The sequence below is a fragment of the Saccopteryx leptura genome, chromosome 1 (genome assembly GCF_036850995.1).
Source record: "Saccopteryx leptura isolate mSacLep1 chromosome 1, mSacLep1_pri_phased_curated, whole genome shotgun sequence".
In the NCBI taxonomy this organism is placed as follows: Eukaryota; Metazoa; Chordata; class Mammalia; order Chiroptera; family Emballonuridae; genus Saccopteryx; species Saccopteryx leptura.
Window position 1 is genome coordinate 214,594,295 of NC_089503.1, and position 25,577 is coordinate 214,619,871.

Genomic DNA, 25,577 nt, shown 5'->3' on the forward strand with positions numbered 1-25,577 from the left:
TTGTCATAAACACACTCCACGTTTATAGTACGATCTGGTGAGCGCGGTGGACATATAGATGAGGATTTCAGAAAACAAACACTGACACAGAACTTTACTTGCAGATAATGCACCAAGGCCGCCCACCGGGACTAAAGGAGGCAGGGGAGGGAAGTCAGAACGCGCGGAGTAGTTTTCTATCGTCGGAACCAGTGGGGGCGGGGGGCTGTGGCCGCGCCCCTCGCGGTCCGCGCTCCGGCCGGCGGGGCCGGGAATTTGGAGAGGATCCCTGGTCGCGCGGCAGCGGCGGCGGCGCACGGGTTCGCGTGTGAGCAAGCGGGCGGGCGGGCGAGTGCGCCGGGTATTGGCAGCCGCGGAGTGGAGGCTGGGCGGCTCCGACTCCCTGACGCCAGCGCGACCAGATCAATCCAGGCTCCGGGAACGAGCAGGCGGGCGGGAGGAGGGAGAGGCCGAAGCGGCTCAACCCGGGCCGAGGCGCGGGGAGGGACCCTGCGAGCGCAGCGCGGCGTCCGGCCGCCCGCACCGGGGCTGCGGGACCCCGCTCGGCCGGCCACTCGTGCGCCCGCGCGGACGGGCGCGCAGCCAACCTGGTAAAACGAAACAGACCCGAACCCAACTTTCTCCTCTGCTGCGTCTCCGCCCTCTCCCCTCGGCGCCCCGGGCTTTCCAGCGCCGCTGCCGCCGCCGCCTCCGCTGGGGCGGGCACGGGCCCGCAGGGCTGCCGCGGTCCCCGGGGCCCGGCGTGGGCCGCGGCGGTGAGGGGGCTTTCCCCCGCGTGGGACGGGCCGGGTACCCCCCCAACCCCCATGATGGCGCCTCTGGGCCGTTCGGAGCAGCGAACCTGCCACCTTATGCGCTCGCCCCGACCAGCCGGGCAGGGCTTGGCCGAGACTCTCTTCGCGTCTTTGTTGGGTCTGCGGTGGGGTAGTCGCGTTCCTCGGCCCGAGCCTGGCCCGGCCCTGCCCGCGGGTGGACTTCCCTGGCCGCCCTCCCCCTCCGCCGCTCCCCGCTTCTCTTTCCGTTCTTGCAGCCGGGCCGAGGCCCATCCGCGCGGCCCGAGGGCCCATTGTGTCCCGCGCCAGCCCGGGCCACCCTGCGGGAACTGGACGGCGGCCGCGGGCGCTGCCCTTTACGCGCTCGGAGCCGCTCTCGCGCCGGGGGGACACCGCTGCCCTGGGTCCCTGCGCGTCCCAGACCCGTTCGCTTCTCTGCGTCCAACGAGCCTCTTGGGGGTCGAGGTCAAGGAAAGTTCGTACCGAAATCCCCTCTAATTTATTGAAAGGTTTGGCGGCGGCGGCGCGTAATTTTTTTTTCTCTCTCTCTCTCTTCCGCCTACACCCCCCTGCGCCTCCAAGTGTCGTCTCATTCCTTTCCCTTGACCGGATTCGATGGCCTCACTGCAAGTGTATTTGTGAGTTCGCTGTTTGTTGAACAACTGCCCCTTTACTCCGCTCCCTGGCTTGGGGAGTGTTTCTGGGGGTTGTTTCTGTAGAAGGTGGGGGTGGTGGGTGTGAGACGGAGCGATGTGGGCTTGTTTTTCTAGTTGCTTAATAAATACGAAGGCTTACAGGGAGAGCGCTTCCTTGATGTCCTTAGCGAGGGTGGAGGGACAGATGCCTGCCGGATCTCACAGCTGCAGTAGCTGCGGCTTTTGTTTATTTAGAGGCGCAGATGATTTTTAAACGCACGGTGTGAGATAAGCGCTTTCCTTCTGGGAAGGCGGCGCGTCTCAGAACCAGCTCCCGAGGAAGCATCGTTTTCGTGAGTGCTGTGACAACCGGCCTTTTTCTTCCTCCTAGTGGTCTCTGCTTTCCGTTGTATGGGAAATTTCCAAGTAGGTGGAATGGTTCAGAAGTTGCAGGATTTCTGTCTGTCTTTCCTGTTGCTGAGGGATGACAGAATGCCTTTATTTCGGAACACTTGCTCGCGCTAACTGCTGGCCTGTCGTGGATAGCATGCCTCCATTCAGTAACGCAGTGAGAAAACTGTTCTCTGCCAGTGTTGATTTTTCACCTTGTTGATAATTACCACTTGACGTTTTATTGGAGGTAGGTGAGCTGTTTGGGAACCAGTATTGAAAAAGAATCAAGGCGGAAGCAGTGTTCACCGCCTCAGCGTTTTCAATTAGTAAAAATAATTTTGCATGGCGGATATTGTGATATAGGTACCAGGACTAAATGTGCTGTACTCATTTAAGTGTTTGTCCTCCCCTGCCCCCTCCCCCCTTCCCATTTGCAGTTATTTGATATTTCTGTGCAGGTGGTGTACATTTGTGTAATACTGCAATTCTTAGGAAACTGTAACCAGCGTTTCCAGAGATGATTTTCTAGAGGTGGGAGATGCCAGAAGCTCTGGGAGAATCCAGACTGGATCGGGTTTCTCCTGAGGGTCGGGATTTGTCCTTGCTTTGGTTTTGACTCCTCCAACCATAGGTATGTAACCATATCCATTTTTCCTTTTTGCAAGTATCCTTTGGTTTTATACCCTTGAAGAGCTGATGACTTTTGCATTAGAGAAATGACAGTTTTAGGAAAGCGATTAAACCTGTTAACCTCTTATGCCTCTTGAAATTTAATTTTTTTTCTACTAAGTTCATTAAAACATTAAGAGGAAGTAGGTCTCATTTTCCTAAATACACTTATTAGTTAAAAACTAAATTTCAGATTGTATTTTTTATTTCTGGTAATTCTGGGTTAAAGGTAAAACCTAGTAACTTGGTTAGATTGGAAAAGGAATGAATTTGAGTGTAATTAGACGAGTATATTTAAGCTGCCGCCGCCTACATAATCAGGGCCAAGTTGTGTGTGTGTAAGAGATCTCATTTGTGTAGTCTTACAAGGCTAATGGAGGCATCATTGAGGCTTTATAAATAATGTAAGTTGTGTATAATGTAGAGTCTCCAGAGGCAGCAGAGAAAGCATCATTACCAGCCTTTTCAACCTGCTTGAGATCTTAAATTGATTTACAGCACTGAACTGGTGCAAAATGATACATCAGGATGACATGGGGTCAGCCTGTAAAAGTCTATGATGTCAGCCTATTAGTTCAGTCATCATAATTAAACCATATTACAGGGGCAGCTAAGGAGGAGTCTGGTGTTATACTTCAGATATGGGTGGTACATAGATTTTGTTTAGAGTGGAAAGGCTGAATGGGCCAGGAATGCTGGTTCTTTTGAAGACTTACAGACCTCTAAATTTCTGGGGGGAAAAAATGGAAGGTAGAGGAGTGTTCAGTCTGCATTCCTTAAGCAGCTTTCGTTTTGGTAGTGGGGAAACAGATGCTTTGGGGGTGCTGATAAGGACCTTTTCAGCTTTGATCCTTGTATGGAATCATGCTTCATGTGTGCTTGAATTCAACTTGGCCTTTGGGACCTTCTAAACTAGCAGAGGACCACATACTTCTTATCTCTGATCTTTTTGTTAGCACGAGTTGCCCTGTATTGATGTATCAGCTAACATGTTATTTCTTTAACTAGGCATAGTTACCAGATTGCCATTGAAAACAAAGATATTTGAATTGAACTTATGAACAATTCAGGAAAAGACCCTAGTTTTTTCTGAGATTTCTGACAGTTATTCAATTTATGGGTCATCTAGGGCTATGCTATCCAGTAAGGTAGCCTTAACCACACATGGATATTTAAATTAAAATTAAATAAAAATGAAAATTCATCTTCTTAATAGCATTCATCACATTCCAGGTGCTCAATAGCCACATTTAGCCATCGGCTGCCATATTGGATAATATCTAAATAGAACATTTCTATCGTGGCAGAAGGTTATCCATTCGACAGCGCTACTCTGGGACTTTATTTTTCTTTTTCCTCCTTTTCTACTCATTTTCCCTCTATTTCTCTGCTTGTTACCCCTACTGATGAGTTTGTGGGACATATCTCAAAAAAGAGAGCTGTCTACGACTTGTTTGTGTGTGCCAGTTGAGGCTCTGGATAAATTGAGGTTGACTTTTCTGTGCCTTATATTTATCATTGGTGTCATGGATTCTCATAAGTTTAGAGCTTTCGCTAGGAGAAGTAATTATAGCTAATATTTTCTGAGTTTTTTTTGTGTTTTTTTGTTTTGTTTTTTTTTTTGAGAGAGACAGACAGTGACAGACAGACAGGAAGGGAGAGAGATGAGAAGCATCAACTCACAGTTGCGGCACCTTAGTAGTTCATTGATTGTTTCTCATATATGCTTTAACCAGTAACCAGAGGCTCTAGCTGAGCCAGTGACCCCTTGCTCAAGCCAGCGACCTTGGGCTTCAATCCAGCGCCGCGACCTTTGGGCTCAAGCCAGTGACCTTGTGCTCAAGCTGATGAGTCTGTGCTCAAGCTGATGACCTCAGGGTTTCAAACCTGGGCCCCCAGCCTCCCAGGCTGATTATCCACTGTGCCACCACATGGTCAGGCTTTTCCTGTGTTTTTACGGTTTCCTTGTTTTTAAAACTACCTCATTTAAGCTTCAAAACTTTCCTAAGTACTGTTGTAACATCACATTTTACACGTAAACTGAATTCAGAATTATTCACTGTCTTGCTGTGGGCTACATAGCTAGTGATTATGATATGTACAAGGTAGTCTGACTCTGGGTCCTTACCCTTAGATATACATATATTTATAATTATATATGGTTTTTAATTATATATTTATATATATATTATATATGGTTTTTTGATGTGGTTTTTTTTTTTTTTTTTTTTTTTGTCTAGAATACTCAAATAATCATTGTTCTGCTGGACTTTATTATTCCATAATAGATGTGACTTTGCTTTTATTTTTTAGGCCTTTAGACAAATTTTGTGCTATTGTGCTTTTCCTGGCTATCTCATTTTAAGTGTTTGGAAAAAAGGAAATGTAATGTTAATCCATATGGAAGCAGAACATAACTAGAAGAATAAGTCTGACATAAAAGTCATGTATTTCAAAGCCAAATTAGTTTTATCACTGCTTTTTTGGATAATTCCTGCCACTTTGCCCTTGCATTTTTCTTGTATAATCATAAGCTGATGTTACTAAAGAGAAAGTTCTAGTAGTTCAGTTTATCTCATCAAAAATTGTCTTCCCTAAGCTGGTAAACACTGTACCTTGAGATACAAATCATTCATTACAGATTCCTTGGAAAAGATATTTTTTTTGTACATTTAAATGTCCACTATTGTGTAGTCTTGCAGTTCAGTTCTTATACTTATTTTGGGGGGTAGAGCTGTTTAAGAATCTGATGAAATCAGGGATCTCATACCTTATCACTACTGTCCTCCAAACCAAAAATGCTTACATGCACTGGTAAGCTTGTGTGTACACTTCAGTACGCCCATTGGTAAGCTTGTGTGTACACTTCAGTACACACACTGCATGATATTTCAGGTGAAGGCCATCATGGGACTGCCTCGCCAAGCGCCTTCATAAACATTCAGGTTTGTAATTTTCTTTACAGAGAGCAGAGCTATTTAGTGTTAAAAGCTGCTCTCAGGATTTTCTAATCCAGTTGGTTCATATCAAGTTGAGCAATCTGAGACCCAGTAAAGATAATCAGACTTGCCTAAAAGTCACCCATCTAGTGATCGGAACAGGGAAAGCAGGAACGTGGATCACTCTTTCTGTTAAGTTTTCGTTTGTTTTTTTCCTACCACGGTTGCAGTGTTCCTGAGGCTATGTTCTGAGCATGTCCAGCCTACTATAATTTGGGGGGGGGGGAGAGAAAGGAAGAATGTTTTGGTGTGATACTAACTTTTGGACCTAACATTGTTTGAGCTGAGTAGGAATCAGGTCTGACAAACTCAGAGAGATGTTTGATTTTTTTTTAATTACCATTTTAGAGGTGGAAAAGAAGAGTCCCATGTCTGATTTAATCACTGGGATCTTACCAGAAAATGGGTGATTCAAGATTGTTGAACAAGCCCTGGCCGGTTGGCTCAGTGGTAGAGCGTCGGCCTGGTGTGCAGGGGTCCCGGGTTCGATTCCCGGCCAGGGCACACAGGAGAAGCGCCCATCTGCTTCTCCACCCCTCCCCCTCGCCTTCCTCTCTGTCTCTCTCTTCCCCTCCCGCAGCCAAGGCTCCATTGGAGCAAAGATGGCCCAGGTGCTGGGGTTGGCTCCTTGGCCTCTGCCCCAGGCGCTAGAGTGGCTCTGGTCGCGGCAGAGTGACGCCCCGGAGGGGCAGAGCATCGCCCCCTGGTGGGCAGAGCATTGCCCCTGGTGGGCGTGCCGGGTGGATCCCCGTCAGGCGAATGCGGGAGTCTGTCTGACTGTCTCTCCCCGTTTCCAGCTTCGGAAAAATACAAAAAAAAAAAAAAAAAAAAGATTGTTGAACAAAGTTCAAATTAAGTCAGGCAGTTCTGTGTGACATCGCCTGTCTTGAGTCTAAAAAACAAATCATATTCTTAACCAGAAGCTAAAGTTTGAGGTATTTAGGGAAGGAGCTGTGGGGTACTAGGGAGAGAATTAGAAAGATATGAGGAGATAAGAGGATAATTTAATATATATAAAAAGTTAGAGAAGTTTGCTATTAAGTTATAAAATGACACTGCGCCTGATGACGTGTTCTCTGTAATTGTACTTCTTCCTATATGTGTTTTTTTTTTTTTCTTTTTCTTTTTAAACTTACAGTTACCGGTTTATTATATATAAAGGGTGCAATCAAGAAACAGGCAGATGCTAGGAATGCGTAGGGCGAGGTGTATGGAGCGGGGGTGCAGAGCTCCCATCCCTCTAGGTACGCCACTGTCACCCGCCTGCATGTGCTCAACAACCTGGAAGCTCTGGGTTTACTTTCTGGGGCCAGGATTCGCTCGTCTTGCTTTGATAATAAATGAGGCATCCCCATTTTGCCCCAGAGTGAAATCTCTTGTTTTTTTTTTGTTTGTTTGTTTTGTTTGTTTGTTTTTAGAGAGAGAGATAGTGAGTACAGGACAGACAGGCAGGAATGGAGAGAGATGAGAAGCATCAACTCATAGTTGCGGCACCTTAGTTGTTCATTGATTGCTTTCTCATAGGTGCCTTGACTGGGGGCGGAGGGAGGGGGTCACGACACTCCAGCTGTGCCAGTGACTCCTTGCTCAAGCCAGTGACCTTTGAGTCACATCTGTGACTTTGTGCTATCTCAAGCTTGAGACTTGTGCTCAAACTGGTGAGCCTGCGCTTTAGCTGGCGACCTCGGGGTTTTGCTCAGCATCGACACTATTCACTGCACTACCACCCGGTCCGCTCCCTTGGCTCTTTATATTCCTTTCTGCTGTTACCTGGTAGGGCAACTACTCGGTCTTATCTGGTGATCTGTCATCTGATTTGCCACAGAAACACCTGAAATATTTTTGACACTTCCTCTGGAGTAACTCCCTTTAAAAAGAATAGCGAAGTTAGGTAGTGTGAATGTAGATACTTAGGTAAGATCGAAATCGAAATCTTCACTGCGGTGTCTATTTTGAAGATGGTGTGCCCGGAGTCCTGGAGGCGAAACCCTGACCTTGACAGCTGCTGCTTGCTGACCTGTGGAAGTGAGCAAGCTCTGTGGAAGGCTCATTTGCATAAGGGACGCTATCTTTCGGATGGGAAAAACCTAAACTGTCATAAACAGTTCAGCTCGAGTGACTACATCAGATTTTTAGGAAGGTACTGGAAACTGCAGTATTTGAGCAGTTTAACATCTTTGTAATATTTGTTTTAAGCAAAAATCGGAACTTCAGGAAAGATGCCCTCTTGAAGAGAAAGCATCAAACCCTCTATAGTTCATGGGAATCCTTACCTGGCCACTCTGCCAAGTCCCATCTCTGCTTGGTCTGTCGTGTTCAGATACAGAGCCTTATGCCCTTGTACAAACCCAAGTCTTTGATGTGGTGGATTGGTTTCTTAACGGATTTTCCTGACAAGTCTAAATATAAAGGAGTACATATACACACAACAGTTCATTATGCATCTGTATGGTTTTGAGCTTAAAAATGCAAATAAAAATATTTGGGCAGAGAATAGAGAAGTCTAGTTTTTGATTTAAAAAGATATACATAATTCTTAATGCTTATTTGTAGTTTCTCCTTAATTTTAGAGCAGCTGTACTATAGTGTTTTTTTTTCCTACGATCTCAGATAGTTAGGGTATAGTTGCTCAAACTATTCATTCATTTTCCTCTCGTCTATCTTTTGTGGTTTCTTTTGGGTGTTCTTAAGGAAAGTGGAAGTATTTCAGACCTTGATAGCTTTTTCTTTCAGTTTCAAACACCACGAGGAAAAAAGGGAGCTAATTATCTTTCAAGTATTATAATTAGGCATTAAGTCAAATCATTAGTTAGTTAACTAAATGCAAGATCCCTTGTTTGCTTAGATTGTAAGAAAATGTGTCATTTTAATGGAAGAAGGATTTAAAATATATTCTTATTTGATCATTGTGATACAGAATTTAGTTAAGTATATGTTTTATTATCTAATGAATATTTATTCTTTCTGAGTGGCTCAGTCATTGGTGAGAAGACACAAAAATGAATTAAATGCAATAACATTGCAAGTGTTGTGGCAAGGTGCTATAGGAATAGGTTGTACAGAGAACTCGGGTGAGGACCACGTGGCATGGGAGGACATGTTGGTCTGCGTAGGTGGAAGGGAGAGACAGCCTGGGCAGAGTCGTGGCCGCAGACTCCGAGGGAAGCGGGAGTGAGGAGGCTGTCTGGAGCAGGCCTGGCCAGGAGACCTTCCCACAGAGTCGGCAGCGTCTGTATCGGCGCTTTCCAACGGTCCGGCCACATGTGGCAATTGGGCACTTAAAATGTGGCTAGTGCATCTGAGAGCCGCATTTAAAATTTTCATTAATTCAGGTTTAAAGAGCCGTCAGTGGCTACCCTATTGGACAGCACAGGCCTAGAGGCTGGTGAGCAGCTCTGCCCGACCACAGTCGGTATTCCCTATGGGGCCCAGTGTGGTGAGGTGGGAGAGAGACTCAGAAAAAGTGAAATTGGGTGAGAATTTTTGGGCCTTTGGATGTCAGAATAAAGAAGCATTGGAAGTCACTGAAGGTATTTGAACATGCAGTTTGGGTCAGAGGGGGTTGAGCCCCTAGGCTGGGAGATGAATAAGAAAGCTGTTTGACTTATCTTTTTGATGAGGTGGGTTTTCTGAGTAAAAATGAACTTGGTGTTCATTTGTCCATACAGTAATGGGAGAGCAAGGAAGCAGAGATTATTCTAAGTGGCTGGAAAATTAATACAGCCTTTACTAAAGAATAGGGAAGGACTGCTTGTAGGAGTGAAGCTGGTGTGAATGATGAAAGAGAATGGACGAGTTGAATCCAAGGTCGGGTGTCTGGAGATACAAACTACGCTGAAGCCTAGGGAAGGCCTCGAGCTTTACATAGTCTCAGCAGCGATTGACTTTGGACAGGATGGTGAACTTCTAAGAAGGGGTGGGTATTTTGAGAGAAGCGTGAACAGAAACAAAGAGCCTGTGGGTTGACTCTCCCATTAAAGCCCACAGATAGGAATTAGGGGAAGGGTCTGGTATGTTTGAAGTGGACAAGAGAAGGAACTGGAAGAGAGGTGTGGGGTCAGAGCAGTAGTTAAACCAGGAGGCCGAGGGAAGAGGTTCCAGAACTAGGTTCAGAAGGGAAGTGTTGTGTGGTTCGTGGTGAAGGAGGAAAGGTCGGGGTGATCAGGTGAACGCAGTGGAAGAGAGGAGACTTAGTAGTCTAAGAAATCTAGATTCTTAAAACGCCCCTGAGTGACTTCTGTTTTAAAATATATAGATGAGACTTCTTGATATTTGAAGGTTGAGGGAAAGAAGTAAATGGACAGAAGACAAAGCGTGGTGGAGTTAGTGATTCTGAGCACAGGTGATGAAATATTAGCTATGGCAAGAAGGGAGAGTTGTCTGAGAAAAAGCAGAACGGGGTCTAATGTAGAGAGGGAAGTGGGTGGCAGATCTCATGCCAGCACGTGCTGATTTTCCCAGTAGTGTGCGGTGCAGGTCCCTTCCCTGGGCTGGTGAGGTAGGGGCATCAGCAGATGGCATTGGAAGTTTAGAATAATGGAGAAGCTTTGGGAGAACTGTGGTGGGTGTTGTGCCAGGAAATTGATGGAGAATTCAAAGTCTAAATAGTAGGGAGGACCCTGAGGTGAAGTTTGAGGTGGCTGCAGCAAACAAGGTAATTGTTGCTTCTCATATGACTTGGTGGCTTGATAGTAAGCTCGGAAGGAAATATTGGTGGAAATGATTCTGGCCCGAGAATAGCAAATCGGTTAAGAAATGAGGCTCTGGAATCTGAATGTCTGGGTTTAGGCCTAAGCCGCAACACTTAGCTTGGTTTTTATAACTTTGGGGAAGCTACTTACCATTAGTGACTGTACCTTACTTTTTCTCATCTGAAAAGGAGAGGTAATAGTGTCGGCCTCACGATTGTTTGCAAATGAAATGAGTTATCCTTTCATATTTCATCACATCTGAGATGCTGCCAATGGTGAGACATTATTTCATGTACTACTGAGGGGAAAAACTTGTCAAATCAGACATGACACACCATTGATTATATGTTTCTTGGCTTTGGAGGTGAAAATGGGAGGTACAGTCATTGAAATACAGGCTACACGAAGGACATAACATGGGGCCTGGCACATAATAAGCACTCAGAAATTGTTAGTTATTTATAAAAATCAATGTGATTTTAGAGTCTAGGATGTTAATGAGAGCAGGATCGAATGTAGTCTAGATAAGGGGGCCACAGGTCATGAGTCTAATGGACTGAATGAATTGGGCAGAGTTAGCAGTAGGAATGCCCGTAACGAAGTTGTGAAATACCAAGTTTGGGAATGTATAGATGGAGCATTTTCCTGACAGCTGTAGATAAGGTTTTTAAGAGAAGTATAGAAATGGAACTAAGAGAAAAAATGCCTGGTAATGATTTTAAAAAGTTATTTCAGTTGCCTAGAGCTCTAAAAACTAAGTGTTCTGAATTTATCAGTGCTTATTCTTTTTTCTTTTTCTTTTTTTAACAGAGACAGAGAGAGAGAGGGATAGATAGGGACAGACAGGAACGGAGAGAGATGAGAAGCATCAGTCATCAGTTTTACGTTTTGACACCTTAGTTCATTGATTGCTCTCTCATATGTTGCCTTGACCACGGGCCTTTAGCAGACTGAGTAACCTCTTGCTCGAGCCATCGACCTTGGGTCCAAGCTGGTGAGCTTTTGCTCAAACCAGATGAGCCTGCGCTCAAGCTGGCCACCTCGGGGTCTCGAACCTGGGTCTTCTGCATCCCAGTCCACTGCTCTGTCCACTGCACCACCACCTGGTCAGGCAATGCTTATTCTTAATAACATTCATTAGTGTTTTTTTTTTTTTCATTAGAGTAGTATATGCTCAGTGCAGAAAGATTCTGGCGTGGATTTTGTCACAGTGTCAGAAGGAAAGGGGGGATTAACAGCCGGTTGTAGAGTCCTTCTAAACATGGCTCCCAAGGCTGAGACCATAAGGGAAAAACGTATAGATTTGACAGCATTTATGTGACCACAACTGACCAAGTACATACTCACAAACCCAATGTTTCAGGTAATAAATTTGCAGCAGGTTACTGGTCTTTGTAAGAAACAGGTGAAAACAATAGGATTTTAAGTCCTATAGAAAAATTGGAAAAGGACCCGAACAAGCAATTCACAAACAAAATGCAGACTGCTAATGAACATACAAGGTTCTGCTGTGTGCTGGATCGGACTCTGGATCGGACAGTAGAGTGGGCACGAAGTCTTCTCTTCTGCATTCTGGTATTACTCTTTGTGGGCCAGGGAGTGCTAGTCTGGGAAAACTGAGCTTTTCTTATTGAAGGAAAGGAAACCAAAATTTTCCTGCCCTCTAGGAGAAGCTGGAGGCCAAGAAGGTACACTTCAGGGGCTATCAGTTATATGCACTTAGTCAGCTGGCACAAACGGTGAACCTGGAAGACGCTGGCATGTGGATATGGGCCCCATTCTCTCCTGTCTGAGTTGCAATATTGGCGTTTCTTTATAGTGACATTTCCCTTACTCAGATGAGACATGGTGATGGCGTTTGAATATGGATTTGACGATTGAGATGGGCTACTGTCTTATACATGAAGAAATCTTTTTTTTTTTTTTAAATTTGGGGTCTAAAAACTGGGTGCATTTTATACAGTGGTTTTGGCATTTCAAATGCCATAGATAGAACTGAAGACGAGGAAATGTATGAAGACAGTGATTTGCCATCAGACACAGATAAGGACAGGCTAATGGATGGGAGTTTTGACAGTGATGAAGAGTTGTATGAATTTTATGAGTAATAAAACTTGAGTTCAATAACTATGTAATTCTTTTGCCCCCCAAATTTTGAGCCCCCAAATTAAGGTGCATCTTATACATGAGGAAATTCGGTAGTTTATAAGGTACTAAAATAAAGTGAGAGAAGTTCTCCCACGCAGTAAAACCTCGTATAATGTGGAAAAAATTTAAGGGCGTTAGGCATCAGCATTTAACTTGCTAGATTTTTCTCTTAAGAATAATGGTTCAGGTTGTGAGTGTAAAAAAGGCTTTATACCTGCTGCCATTAAACCATCTGCTGGTTGGGGGGGGGGGGGCCTTAGCTGAGTTAAGTACACTCAGTCTTTGCAGCATTGAGTGTGTTCTTATCCAGCCACCAGACAGAGTGAAATGTGTCTACTTCTTCTGCCTCACCGTCTTATTTCTTTTAAATGATCTGCAAGTATTTTAAAGTTGATGGGGGAAAAGGGCTCTTAAATTTCACCCACAGGCTCTGCGCTTGGCCTGTTAACCATCCTCCTTCTTTCTGAATGATTGCCTGGAGTAGGGACCCTGAACTGGGGTGCATTGGTCAGACCTCCCTCAAACTCTTTAAGCTTTGATTAGGAGAGAGAGTATGAACGTTGGGAAAAATGGGCCTTAATTTTATCAAAGACAGTAGCTTTTCATGAAAGGGAAGAATATCGATGCAGTGACATTTAGCCATATTAAAACTTAGGGCATCTATAGCTTGCTGTCTCATCTAGTACAGCTTCCTGTTTTGCTTGTTGTCCATTGCTGGCTTTGCAGTCTGGCATAATTAATAACAGCCTCTTTATTTTCCCCATGCTCATGTTTGTATGCTCAGAACTTCAGTTTAGTTTGTTCAAGCTTGAGCAAATATTTGATTGGTTAAATGTTTTTCTGTTAACCGTGAACACAATTAGCTTACCGTTTAAATGATTGGCACACAAGCTGTATTTACAGCATGTATTTGCATTTGGACACCAAAGAGTTTTGTCTTGTCGAATTGCATAGGCTGAGATGCTGCTTTGTAGTGCCTGAAAGCCTGCTTTTATAAAGGTGCATCATCCCTGTGGAGTTCTGCTATTTGTTAAACTGATATTAATCAGTTCAGCAAGAGTTAAGTGACTTCCTACTGAGTGTTCAGCACTGGGCTCTGATTATGTCAGTTTCTGCCCTGTAGAAGCATTCTTACTGATAAGGGGAGAGTGCGAGTGCTATGATGTGAAAAGTTAAATGACACGCCACTGTTATTAATGTTAAATCATCTCAGCTAGAAGGTATTAATCTTATAATTGGGATAGTCTTTCAAAGTTGAGGGGTTGGGCAAGAAATCTGAAGCAGTGGGTAGAGCTCTTGCTTCCTGCCCATTTCTACCTCCATTGGCTCTTTCAGCAAGTTTTTGAGTGTCTGTAGTTATGATTCTGTTCATAGTGTACCTTTCTCACGCGGCTTGATAAAGTTGGGATAAGGGACCGTCGACGTAGGACTTGCACTGAGGATCTTAGAAGTTTGAGGAACACTACAAACCTGTTTGTCTAATCTAGTGTCAGTTTTAATAGCTTTTACTAGTTATCTCACTAATTCTGGACTGAGTTCGTTGAAGGTATATGGTCAGTATCTTTATGGTCTGTGTTAGCACTGTACTTCTCACCTTCGCTGCACACAGAATTGCGTGCACAACCGCTGCAGAAATGCCGGGGTCTGCCCCTGGGATGTGGAGGGAGTTGTCAGAAAGTACAACTTTCTGGGGAAGTCGGATATGTAACTTTCTGGGGAAGTCTAAATAACAGTGTTAAGAACTGTTGGCCTGACACGCAGTAGGTACTTTCTGAGTGAACTTTTTTTTTCATTTTGATGTCCTTTGAAACTTGGCAGGGACTACGACCTGTGGTGTGTTGTGAGTTCGTTGTGGGTCTGCACTGTGCCTTTATACCCAGCAGCAGTTGGTGCTCTGGACAGTGATGTCTGAGGGTGAGCTGTTTCACCCCCCCCCTTTTTTTTCTTTTCTCGGAGGAGAAAAAGATGGTAAGAACAGGTTTGTATGTTTGTCACAGTTTCCTTTTTCCTTTTTGCAGAAATCAGTCCCTTGTGTGCCGGAGTCGAGAAGTAGAGTTCAGTGATGCGCTTGAGGCACTCGGCTTGTGCGGGAACAGAAAAGTGTGCAGAGCAGAGCGGCGGTCCGCTGGGCTGTGCGGAGCTTACGGCTGTCAGAGCTGGTTGGGGTTGTCCCAGGTGGGGGCGGCGGGTGTCTCTGCAGTGTTTGTGGGCGGAGGCCGGGCGGTGCTGAGCAGAGAAACCCTGGTACAGAGAAGGACAAGGGGACCTGGAGGCAGGTTGTATCCTGAAGCGGCAATGTCACCGACCTGTTCCTGCCCCACCAGTGTACCCAGATCCTCCGGAACTGAGAGGACTGGGGGTTTCTTCCTGCCATTTTCCTATAAATCGCATGGAGACTGCCAGCTTTGTAGGAACCTTAAGACGAGTGTTTAAATATTTTACCTGTAATAAAAGACGATACTTGGAAGAGTTCTTTAACTTTTCTGTCTCTACATTTGCTTCAATGGAAAAGTATTACCTCAAGAGAAAATAAAAGCCTGTCATTCCTATTTTGTTTTATGTTTTAAGTAAAGGACCCTAAGAATAATCAGTGGGGATGTAAGGAAAATGAATTTCTTAAAAGGAGTTTAATTGTATTGTTCCACAGACTTCATAGGAAAAGAATATGAAGGGCTGAACACATGCAGAGGCTGTTGATGTGAAGTAGTGAAGTCAGTTTCCCTGTGTCTTGTGGAGGTAGAGCTGAACACTTCTTACCTCTATTCTAGGCTCTTGAGGTTCAAATGAACTTAATTTTGTCATTGCCACCCTGATAGAACTCTTGGTTTCTCTAGGTTCTAGGAACTTGGGAGTATATCAAGAGGGAAAACAACAACAAAAAATAAATTGGGAAGGGAAGGAATTGGATGGATTAAAATTAACCACTAGGCCCTGGCTGGTTAGCTCAGTAGTAGAACGTCAGCCCAGCATGTGGATGTTCAGGGTTCGATTCCCCATCAGGGCACACAGGAGAGGTGCCCATCTTCTTCTCCACCTCTTCCCCTCTCACTTCTCTACCCCCTCTTGCTTTTCTCTCTCTCCCTCCCTCTCCCCCTCCTGCAGCCAAGGCTCGATTGGAGTGAGTTAACCCTGGGCACTGAGGCCTCCAGCTCAGGTGCTAAGAAGAGCTCAGTTGCTGAGCAATGGAGCAGCACCCCAGATAGGCAGATCATTGCCCCCCTAGTGGGCTGGTCGACTGGATCCCGGTGGGGTGCATGTGGGAGTCTGTCTCTGCCTCCCTTCCTCTCACTGAATTAAGAAAATATATAAATAGAAATAAAACTATAAGCAAGTCCTTGCTTGTCACTGCCTCTGCTTTATGCATGAAACAAAGGAGGAGGTGACTTGGGGAAGCAGGGTGGTCGAGGAGTGGCCTTGGCAAGTTCTGCGCCTCAGTTTCATCATCTCTGAAACAGTCTGTACCATAAGGATACTCATAAAGATTATGAGAGTTAATAGGTATAAAGTGCTCAGGACAACCTGCTGCTCGGTGGTGGTGGTGGTGATACAAGAATGATATGATTCTTCCTGAATTCTTGAGCTGTGCTGAAAATTGAGGGAGGCCAAGGGTGCCCTCCTATGTGAGGTATCCCATAGAACCACCTGCAGAACAACTCTCTCCCTTTGGTGTTGGTGATGGTGGTGCTGAGAGTTTATTGAGCCCTTAAACTGGGATGTTTCAGATCTTTTGTAGAGGACTTTTTTGCCTCTAGTATGAATTTTGAGGGGAAGATAGAGTGATTTATATGATAAAATATGTTTGTAAGTTTTTTTTTTTTGTATTTTTCTGAAGCTGGAAACGGGGAGAGACAGTCAGACAGACTCCCGCATGCGCCCGACCGGGATCCACCCGGCACGCCCACCAGGGTGCCGCTCTGCCCACCAGGGGGCGATGCTCTGCCCCTCTGGGGCGTCGCTCTGCCGCGACCAGAGCCACTCTAGCGCCTGGGGCAGAGGCCAAGGAGCCATCCCCAGCGCCCGGGCCATCTTTGCTCCAATGGAGCCTTGGCTGCAGGAGGGGAAGAGAGAGACAGAGAGGAAGGAGGGGGGCGGGGTGGAGAAGCAAATGGGCGTTTCTCCTATGTGCCCTGGGAATCGAACCCGGGTCCCCCGCACGCCAGGCCGACGCTCTACCGCTGAGCCAACCGGCCAGGGCTGTAAGTTTTTATAATATAGTAAAATCATTGTAGTTAACTGGCATCCACTTAGAGATTTTCCACAGAACTATTTGAATCTTGAATAGGTGTTTTCTTTAGTATTTACTGTGTTCTCAGGGTAGCGAATAGTTTTATTACTGTAAGCAAAACGTGATCAGGAATTGAAGGTTTTATCGGATAAAGCAGAATACGTCCCACAAGCAATGGCTAATTTTTATTAGGGCTGCTTTGGATTACCCATTCCACTTGATTATTCATACCCATTGATGCCACTGGTTGCTGGTTGGACTCATTTGAATTTCCATTGGACCAGAGGAGCCACAAAGTCCAGGACAAATGGCCCAGGTTGTTGGGCACTCTCCCTGCATGTATGTTTCTCCTTAAACAGCATGGCCATATCAGGTGGCTCTTATCACAGTCACCCTTATAATGTGGTTCCCCCACACTTTTATAACTGTGAGCTTGGTGGTGGTGGAAACCACATCATACTCATTTTCTTTCCATTGCACTTGATGCTTGTGATGAGTGCTTGAAGAATTGTTAAATAGCGAATCAGGGAGACTAACGCTGTTGTAGTAGCTGAATGTGTAAAGGAGGACTTGGGTTCTGAAGCCTTCTACGAGCCCTCTGTTTGGGCTTTCCATTTTGATTGGTAAGTATCGATAAATTACTGTGGGGAGGTTAGTGGACCGGGCTGGACTGAACCAGCAGACTTGAGGCTGCAAAGATCTGGACTTATGGGGCAGGTCTCACCTGATTCTGTGGTCTGTAGGCAATGCTCGCTTGTAGCCACAAGTGTTCTTTTCCTAGCCCTGGGAAACACGTTGCCTCGTGGCCTCAGCGGCTTTTCCCTCTTAGCTGGAGGGAGCTCTTACAGTTCTGGCAGTGGGCTGCTGTTCCTTGTTCAGTGTCTCCTCGGCAGGGGCCACGTGAGCATGTGGGAGTCCAGCCCGGTTTGGGACAGGTTGCAAACAGGATGTCACTGGCCGTCATGTGGAGGAGAGTGAAATCTGGCTGGTCTCAATGTTTGTTTCGGTGATTATGTAAACTTTTATTTTTCAGAAGTTGTTTTAGTCTTGTAGAGAACAGATTTGTGTATGGGGAAAGGGACTGGACCAAACTGCTCTTGAGACACTTGAGGGATACAGAACAATTTTGGGGGTAGGATGCATGCTCTGAAAAATTTCTGAAGGATATTTGAACTGATAATGGGAAGGGGACTAGAGGACTAGAACGGGAGGAAACATTTTTTGTTATGTTACGGCATTTGGTAAAATGGAATTTTATTATCCTGTGCCTGAATTGCTTAATAAAAAAGTACATACATTCCCAAAAAAAAAAAAAAGTGGGATACATTCCCACTGATACTGTATTCACCCAGAATTAGGTCATATATTCCAACCCTGTATACAGAAATAAATTTCTGTGGAAAATCTCAGTTCAGCGGTGTTCCGTTCTGTACTGAAACACTTTCACTCTTTTCTTTGTAAAAAGATAAATCTCGCTAGCTCTTGTCATAATACTGCCTCTGGAGCCATGTAGACTAAATCTCTTACCTACGTTCAGTTCTTATTTATAAATATTTTTATTTTGGGGGTTTTGAAATTGAAAACAGTGATTGATTATTAAAAAAAAAAACAGTCTGCTCTCTTACACTGCCCTCCTCCTAGCTCACTCCTGAAGGTGAGCACTTGTTTTGTTTATTCACTTCCAGGTCTTTATGGGTGCACATATGGTGCATGGAGATGTGTTAAGAAATGGGCATCTGAAACCTGGATCATTTTGTTAACCAGAGTCACTCCAATAAATTCGGTTTTAAAAAAAGATGCACATAGATAAAAAGATACACATGTACAGGTTTTGTTTCTGTTTGTGGTGTTTTTGTTTTTGTTGCTGTTTTGTTTTTAAGTGAGAGTTTGAAATAGTGAGACAGACATGTGCTCCTACCGGGATCCACCCAAAAATCCCATCTGGGGCCGATGCTTGAGTACTGAGCTATCCTCTGTGCCCAGGCTGATGCTTAGACCAGTTTGAGCCACTGGCTGCGGGAGGGGAAGAAGGAGAGAAGAGTAGGGGCAGAGAGAAGAAGGTTGCTTCTCCTGTGTGCCCTAACTGGGAATCGAACCCAGGACGTCCATATGCTGGGCCAATGTACTATCCACTGAGCCAACCAGCCAGGGCCTGTTTGTGTTTTTAAAAGGAGATTGCACTATAGATGTTGTTCTGTAATTTTTAAAAAACTGAATAATTATGGTATGGATTTCTTTCCATGTTAGACATGAAAGTCTGTTTTTATGTTGTTGTTTTTTTAACCGTTACATCATTGTCGGATGTACCATAATTTATTTAATCATTCCATTATTATTAGACATCTGGGTTATCTGGAACATGAGTAATCTTGAGCATATATGAAGCTGATCTGAGAATGCCTCTTCCCTTGTGGCTCTTTAGGTCCTGGTCATTTTCTCTTCAACTCCTAGCACGGGGCCAGAGGTGGGATCCCCTTCATGGTCACCCCAACACACCCCCCCACCCCCGCCGCCAGCCGTCGTAAGCACATCAGCTCACACCACTCGCTTCCCCTTCACTGCTGCCTCCTCCCCGTCATTCCCCCTCATTCCTGCAAGATTTAAGCTTCTAGTCCTTATTCCTGCCTTGCTGCTCCTGTGCTTGTTCTTGGTTTACTTCTCTTGTGACCTTTGATCCTGGGTATTGGAGGTTCAAATGCTCAGTGTCCTAGTCCCATAATATGGGACTTTGCACTTCTAAAAATTAACCAGATTTATCCAAGTTACGGTTAGTGTCTTTATTACACAGGAAAGTATATTTGTCCATGGTTCTACCTTTAGAATATATCTAGAATTTAACCCCTTCTGCTGTGCTAATTCAAACCTTTATCACCTAAACCATGACAATGACCATATCTTTCTAACTGGTCTCCTTACTGCTTTCTACTTCCCTCCTTTCCGTCTGTTCTCAACCCGCAAGCCATAGTAGTCCTGTTGGACTGTCGGTCAGGTCATGGCTTACCTCTCGACTCAAATCTCCCAGTGGTCCCGGTCCCCGTCTCCGTCTACCATGAAAAAGAACAAGCCCCTCCAGGTGCCTGAGTCTGCTTCCCTCACCTCTGACTTCATCTCCTCCCTCCGTTCCTGCTCCACTGGACTCTCTGGTTGAACATTTCAGCCACCATTAAGTATCACATTCTCAGCGAGGCCTTCCATAAGCACTAGAATGCATGTCTCATGAAGGCGTGGACTTTCTAAAATTTCTGTTGTCTCCTTTGTTCAATGCTGTGTCCCCTGTGCTTAGAAGAGGATCCAGCACAATATAGGTGTTTGTCAAATGAATCATTAAAAAAAAAAACAAAGTTAGAATTTCACTGAATGGATAAAAACTAGGACAGAAGCTTTTTGTATACACAAAATATTAAAATTTTCTTATTTGTGAAACTGCTTTCAATAAAATGTTATCTTTTTCAGCATGTTATAGTTCTCAGATCAGTTTCACATGTTTATGCTTAATCTTCATCACAACCCAGCAGACTCAAAATTTTGTGGAAAGGCAGATTGAGGCCCAGAGAAATGTTCTGTTCCTAGTGCAGCTACCACGTGGAAAGCTGCCATTCAAACCTGCGTCTCTTTCCAAGAGAAGGGCTCTTGTTTTCTCATTTAGAATCATCTTAAAAGGACAGAAAAATTGCACGGATTTTATGTGGGAAGCCTGGAGTCTGCCCCCCGATTTCTTACTCTAGATTTAGTCTGCCTTTTGTTTCCATTTTAAGGGACATAAAATAAATGGTTAACTTGAACATTCCTGACAATGACAGATCAACAAGTTTTATTTCTCTCACCTGTGGAGGAAGTGGCCTCCACCCAGTTTTACTGAATTAGGAGGGAAGTGATTTTTTCAAGTGATAAAAAGAAATAAAATTCCATGCTCTTCCCAGAGGAGGAGCTCAACAATTGGGAGAGTGGTGTGAGACCATATGTCGGTTTGTGAAAGGATATAACTTGTAAAGATGTTTCCTTTGATGCCTGTGATGAATATGGATGTGCTTCCCTTCTAGAGGGTCCAGATTAAATTATTCAATTCAGCGCTGAGCTGAAGGATCTAAATATAGGAAGAGGGTTCAGGCTGTCCTGCCTGTGCATGTCAGTTCACCCCTACAGATGTGCATGTTTTGTTGTCCTAAACAGCACCTGCGAGATCCGTGGAGCAAGAGGAAAATGTTCCAAAAAATGAAATAGAGCAGGATTTTTTTTTTTTTTTTTTTAGTAAAAGGGATCTTTTTTTGTTTTTTTTTCCCCCTTCCTCTAGCCTAGCTGATCCCATTTTCATCTGCCAAATAGACTTTTGGATTTTTTTTTTTAACCTGAAAACAGACTTTTTAGTATCTGTTCTGGTTTAAAATGTAGATCTCTCACTTGCTAGAATATGATCTTGGGAAAGTTACTTAAACTCTGATCCTTGAGTGTATTAGTAAAATTGAGGCAATGATTCATACCTTGAAGAAATGTGAGGAGTCAGTAAGAGGTTTATAAAAAACAACCCACATAATGCTTGCGTAGGGAATAGCTCAGTTAAACTAATTTCATTCATTTGTTAATGATGAATCATTCATAACTGGCCACTTATGGAAATTTACCACATTTAGCAGTCCTTGCAATCTGTAAAATTGCTATTCTAGATAGCCTTGACTTGAAGAGATTTGCTTTTCTAAGAGACAACTACTGCAGACTTCTCTCGTAGTCAATAAGATTAAATTTTAAAATGCCTCTGGTCTTCCATGTTCCGTGTTAGAGGAGTGAACTCTTACAGGTCAATGACTACAGTTTTTGAATTGAGATGACTACAGATGAAGTTTTCATCAGGGTGAGGTAATTAGGGCCCGGCTATCTCAAAAAGCAACCATGTGCTGAAGGACAGTTTTCCATTACAAGCATGAATTAAAAAACGGGATTCAGTGGGATTAGGAGTGTTGTACAACTTTTGGAAGAAGTGGCAAGGAGATGGAGGAGAAAGAAGCCAAGTTTGTTGAAGTTGAGGACAGTAAGAAAACTTTTAAGTGCCTTCAGCCTGTTTAACCAAACAGTTATCTAATGGAGCAAAACAGAAGTGACACTTGTGACCCTGTGTGGAATCTCTGTGTCTAAGAAATATTGACCAGGTACCCTATGAGCAACCCAGGTTCGTCAGGACGGAAGGACGGACTTGCATATGTGCAGAGCGGGACCTGGAAAACATTCTTATCTTAAAGGATTTTATAACACAAGTTATATTGAATAGCATACTTGGCACACCTAAATCTATGAACTACATACAGCTCTATCATTGGACGCTCATGTAATTGTCACATCCGTAAACTCCTCGCTTCGTTTTCATCAAGGGGACACTACTTTTGAAGTCATTTGACTGAGATGCTCCAGCGTTGGGCGAGCTTACAAGTGGTAGGCTAGAATTCAGAGTCTATGTGTTATCGCTTTGCTTTTCGATTCCTAAGATTCCTATTCACTTAACACTCTGTTGAGAGGCCACATCAGAGCCCTTGCCAGCATGTCACTTAAGTCACAACTGAGAGACTGACCGGAAGACATATTTTAAAGGCAGTGGTACCTGCCTAATTGCATTACAAAAAGAGGCTTTCACGAATTTGTCCTTGCTCCCACCTTCAACCCCTGATTTCTCCGGATATGGAAAATTAGTTTCTGAAAAAGAAATTTAATAAGTAAATGGCAAAATAGCTGTTATGTCATCAATCCCGTGTTTAGAAAGTTGGGAAATGTCTGAAAGTAACCAAAACAAGGCTTAATAATAGAGTCCCAGTAAGGTGAAATTTGACATCCAGGTGTTGGGAACAGCAGGACTTTACTGTTGCTTTGTTTTGACACCGGCACAATTCTTCTAAGAGACAAGGGGTCTTCATATTTATTGCTTTCTGGCATAGGAATTTTTGCTTAAATACATTTTCTGAGGACTCAGTGGAAGTTGAGATCCTTTTAGCCCAACAAACAGCCAAGCAATGAAGTACGTAGGTAGTTTCCAAACTGCTATGGACTCTGTAAAAGAAATGGAGATTGTATCCATCCACACTTTCTTGTTCTAAAATCCCCTCCCTCCTATTTTGGTTGTTAGTGGGTAAATTTGGTTATTTTGGACTATGTTTCATCCTTCTGAAATTGAGAAATGTTGCAAAGTCAAGGGCTAACTGCTCTTTTGAATTTGGAAAAAGAAACACGCTTCAGCTGTTTCCTCCTACAATACAAATATTTCAAAACCAAGCTAGTTCCTAATTGGGATAAGCAGGGAAAAGAAACATTTGAACAGATTATTTGCTGAAATCAAATCACAAAGCCTTGTTAACTTTGGGGTGTTTTCTAAGACTGAAATAGCTAGAGAAAACCCATCTCTGTTTTTACATTTATTGCAATGGCATTATACTTGTGTAGCAAATTTTAACTTTGGTTTTCCTGTCTGCCTTAAGAGTAGATACATATGTATCATTTTCTTAAGGATCTGTACAATAAATAGTTTCTCATGCTTTTATTAGGGACTGTTTTGAGGGGGTACCACTTCTAGTTGGAAGTTCAAGTCTTACTTTTTCTGTTTATTCACAAGAACATCTGTTGAAGAAGAAAGCTAGTAGTATAAGTCAGGAAATACGCACACAGTTTATTTACTTGGAAATACTTATCACCCCCCCCCCAAAAAAAAAAAGGATCAAACATTTTTATAGAAAGATAATTTTTATTAAGTTGTCTTTTTTTTCTTAAATAACTCGTCCAACTGTTAACCAGTTTCCAAGTGAAGTTAATCAATACCCTGTGATTTTAGTTCCTTGATGCTTTTGATCTTTATGCTTTGATGTTTTACCATTAGCATTAAGATAGAGTAATGAACCGAAGAATAAGAAGTGAATTTTAAAAAAGGGAGTTGCTTGCTTCATTGAAGATCCATCATTTATCTTCTGTCACTTTTTTTTAAGGTACTGAGAGTCTTGCTATTTTTCCGCAGTCACTTTTTTGAGCCCGTATTTTATATTTATTTTTATTGAATAACTGAATGCTTTCAGTACTTAATGGAATCATTTATTCTGCCTAGTTCACTGAATTCCATGCCAGTGCAAGAACTGTAAAAGGGCAGTGATCTGAAACTAGAGGGGACATCCATTATCTGTCTCCTCTCCCATCCTTTTATTAAAGGCACTTGGTATATAGTAGTAACACTTGGTGGCCACCCTCCCCCTGTCTTCTTAAAACATGTACCTTCCAATACAAAATAATGTCCTTTTTAAACTTTCTGTGGGAAATTTCAATCTGAAACATTTAATGGCAGAGAGTGTATTTTGTTTCTATTCACACAGTGGGATAATTACATGCTGCTTTTCTAGATGAGTCCAAGATGAAGGAAATGCCCACTGCTGTACAGTTGGCTGATTAGGTTTCTTTTAAATATAAAGCAAGTTACACAGCAGTTTAACATATTCTACATTATTTTTGCTGTTTCTTTTTAACATTAAGGGATACCACATAAGATGCAAAATTAAATATCCAAGTTAAAAAAAGGTGTTGTTTTTTCTCATTTGGTTTCTGGTAGTGCACACAGAAGTCTTTCCTAGGGATGAGACTCCACATGGAAGGGTTCTGAATCTAGAACCCTGTTTGAAAACTATGTTTTTATTACTTCTGAGATCAGGTCACGTTATCTGTCCAACCTGACATATAGGTAGAGTTTGTTTGTGGCTTGAGCTCATGAAATGTAGTTTTCTTATTTTGTAATTACCAAATGACATATAGAGGCTTTAAAAACTTTTTTTTAAGTTATAGTGTTTCATTAAAGAGTATTTAGGAAGTTTAGAAAAATAGGAGAGATGCTGTTAACCTTGCAAACCAAGCCACTGTTAGTATTTTGGTATATTTACGTAGTTGTTTATGCCACACACATACACACATACACATACACATACACATACATATACACATGTATAGCATAAACATAAATAGCGCTTTGTATTTTGCTTAAGGTTTTTTCAAGTTATTACATAGTGTTTATAAACATGTAAGGGTTATATAACAGTCTATTGAGTGAATTGTGCTATAGCTTATGTAACTATATTCCAATTATTAGATATTTATTCCTATAATAAATAATGCTCTGATGAAAACCTTTGTACAGAACCTTTTTTTTACCTTTTCTAGTTTGGAATATTTCCTTAGTTTAAGTTTGTAAAAGTGAAATTGCTGGAACAAAGATACCAATATCTTTATTAAGGCTTCTGTTGGGGTCTTGACTAGATGAATGCCCCCTCCCCTCCCCTTTTTTTGTCAGTGTGAAATGTTTGTATTTGGAGAAGAGGGAAGGAAGTCTCTGTTTGCTGACTCATGTTTTTATTTTGCACTTTAGACTGATAAGGGCACTTAACTTTTGACATAAACTAAAGCAGGAAGTACAAAAAGGGGCAGAAAAAAACGAGTTGTCTTGCCAAGGCCGTAGTTGTCATGGACTCATTTGAATTTCTAATGGGAGGTAGAGGACTTGTATACAACAAAGATGCTTAACTCAATAAGGCAAGAACTGGTGGTCAGCCTGCATGTTGCTCCATCTATGCACATTGATATGCAAAGGCTTGTGATCTTGTCACTTGAATTATTGTGAGTGGCATGAAGACGTTTACCTCAGCTCCCACAGTATTTGGAGGCGGTATCTTTTTTGTAGTTGTTTCCTGTATGGAGAAAACTTGCTGTATTCAGATCACCTTAGCTGTCATTCTGAAACAGATCTAATCACATCGATGCCTGGATTTAAACCAACCACTTGTCCACAAGACAAGATAAGATGTATCATAGGCCCTTCACATTCTTGCCCCTGCCCTTCTTATCAGCCTTGAACCTTAGCATGTCTATTACGTGTTTGTCAAAACTAGCAATTTAGAAAAGTGGCTTAAAAAAATTGAGAAAGCCGGACAGCACAGATTCAAACCCCGGCTATGCCATAGGGCTGCGTACGTAGATGCCGTCGTGCGGTTCACTTTCTCGGCTCGCACAGTAAAGAATATGCTTGTGTTTCCTTGGGA

At 43.3% G+C, this 25,577-nt stretch overlaps 1 protein-coding gene across 5 annotated transcripts in view; it reads left to right on the forward strand.

Annotated features, from left to right (window-relative positions):
* Positions 1–222: 222 nt before the first annotated feature.
* SMAD1 (SMAD family member 1) overlaps positions 223–25,577 on the forward strand; it is a 72,122-nt gene continuing 46,767 nt past the window's right edge. The window contains exon 1 of one of the 5 annotated variants that reach the window (XM_066385977.1): positions 223–307. The gene's annotated coding sequence lies outside the window, so the exon portion shown is untranslated. The other 4 variants (XM_066385961.1, XM_066385997.1, XM_066385970.1 and 1 more) reach the window with 4 other exon arrangements.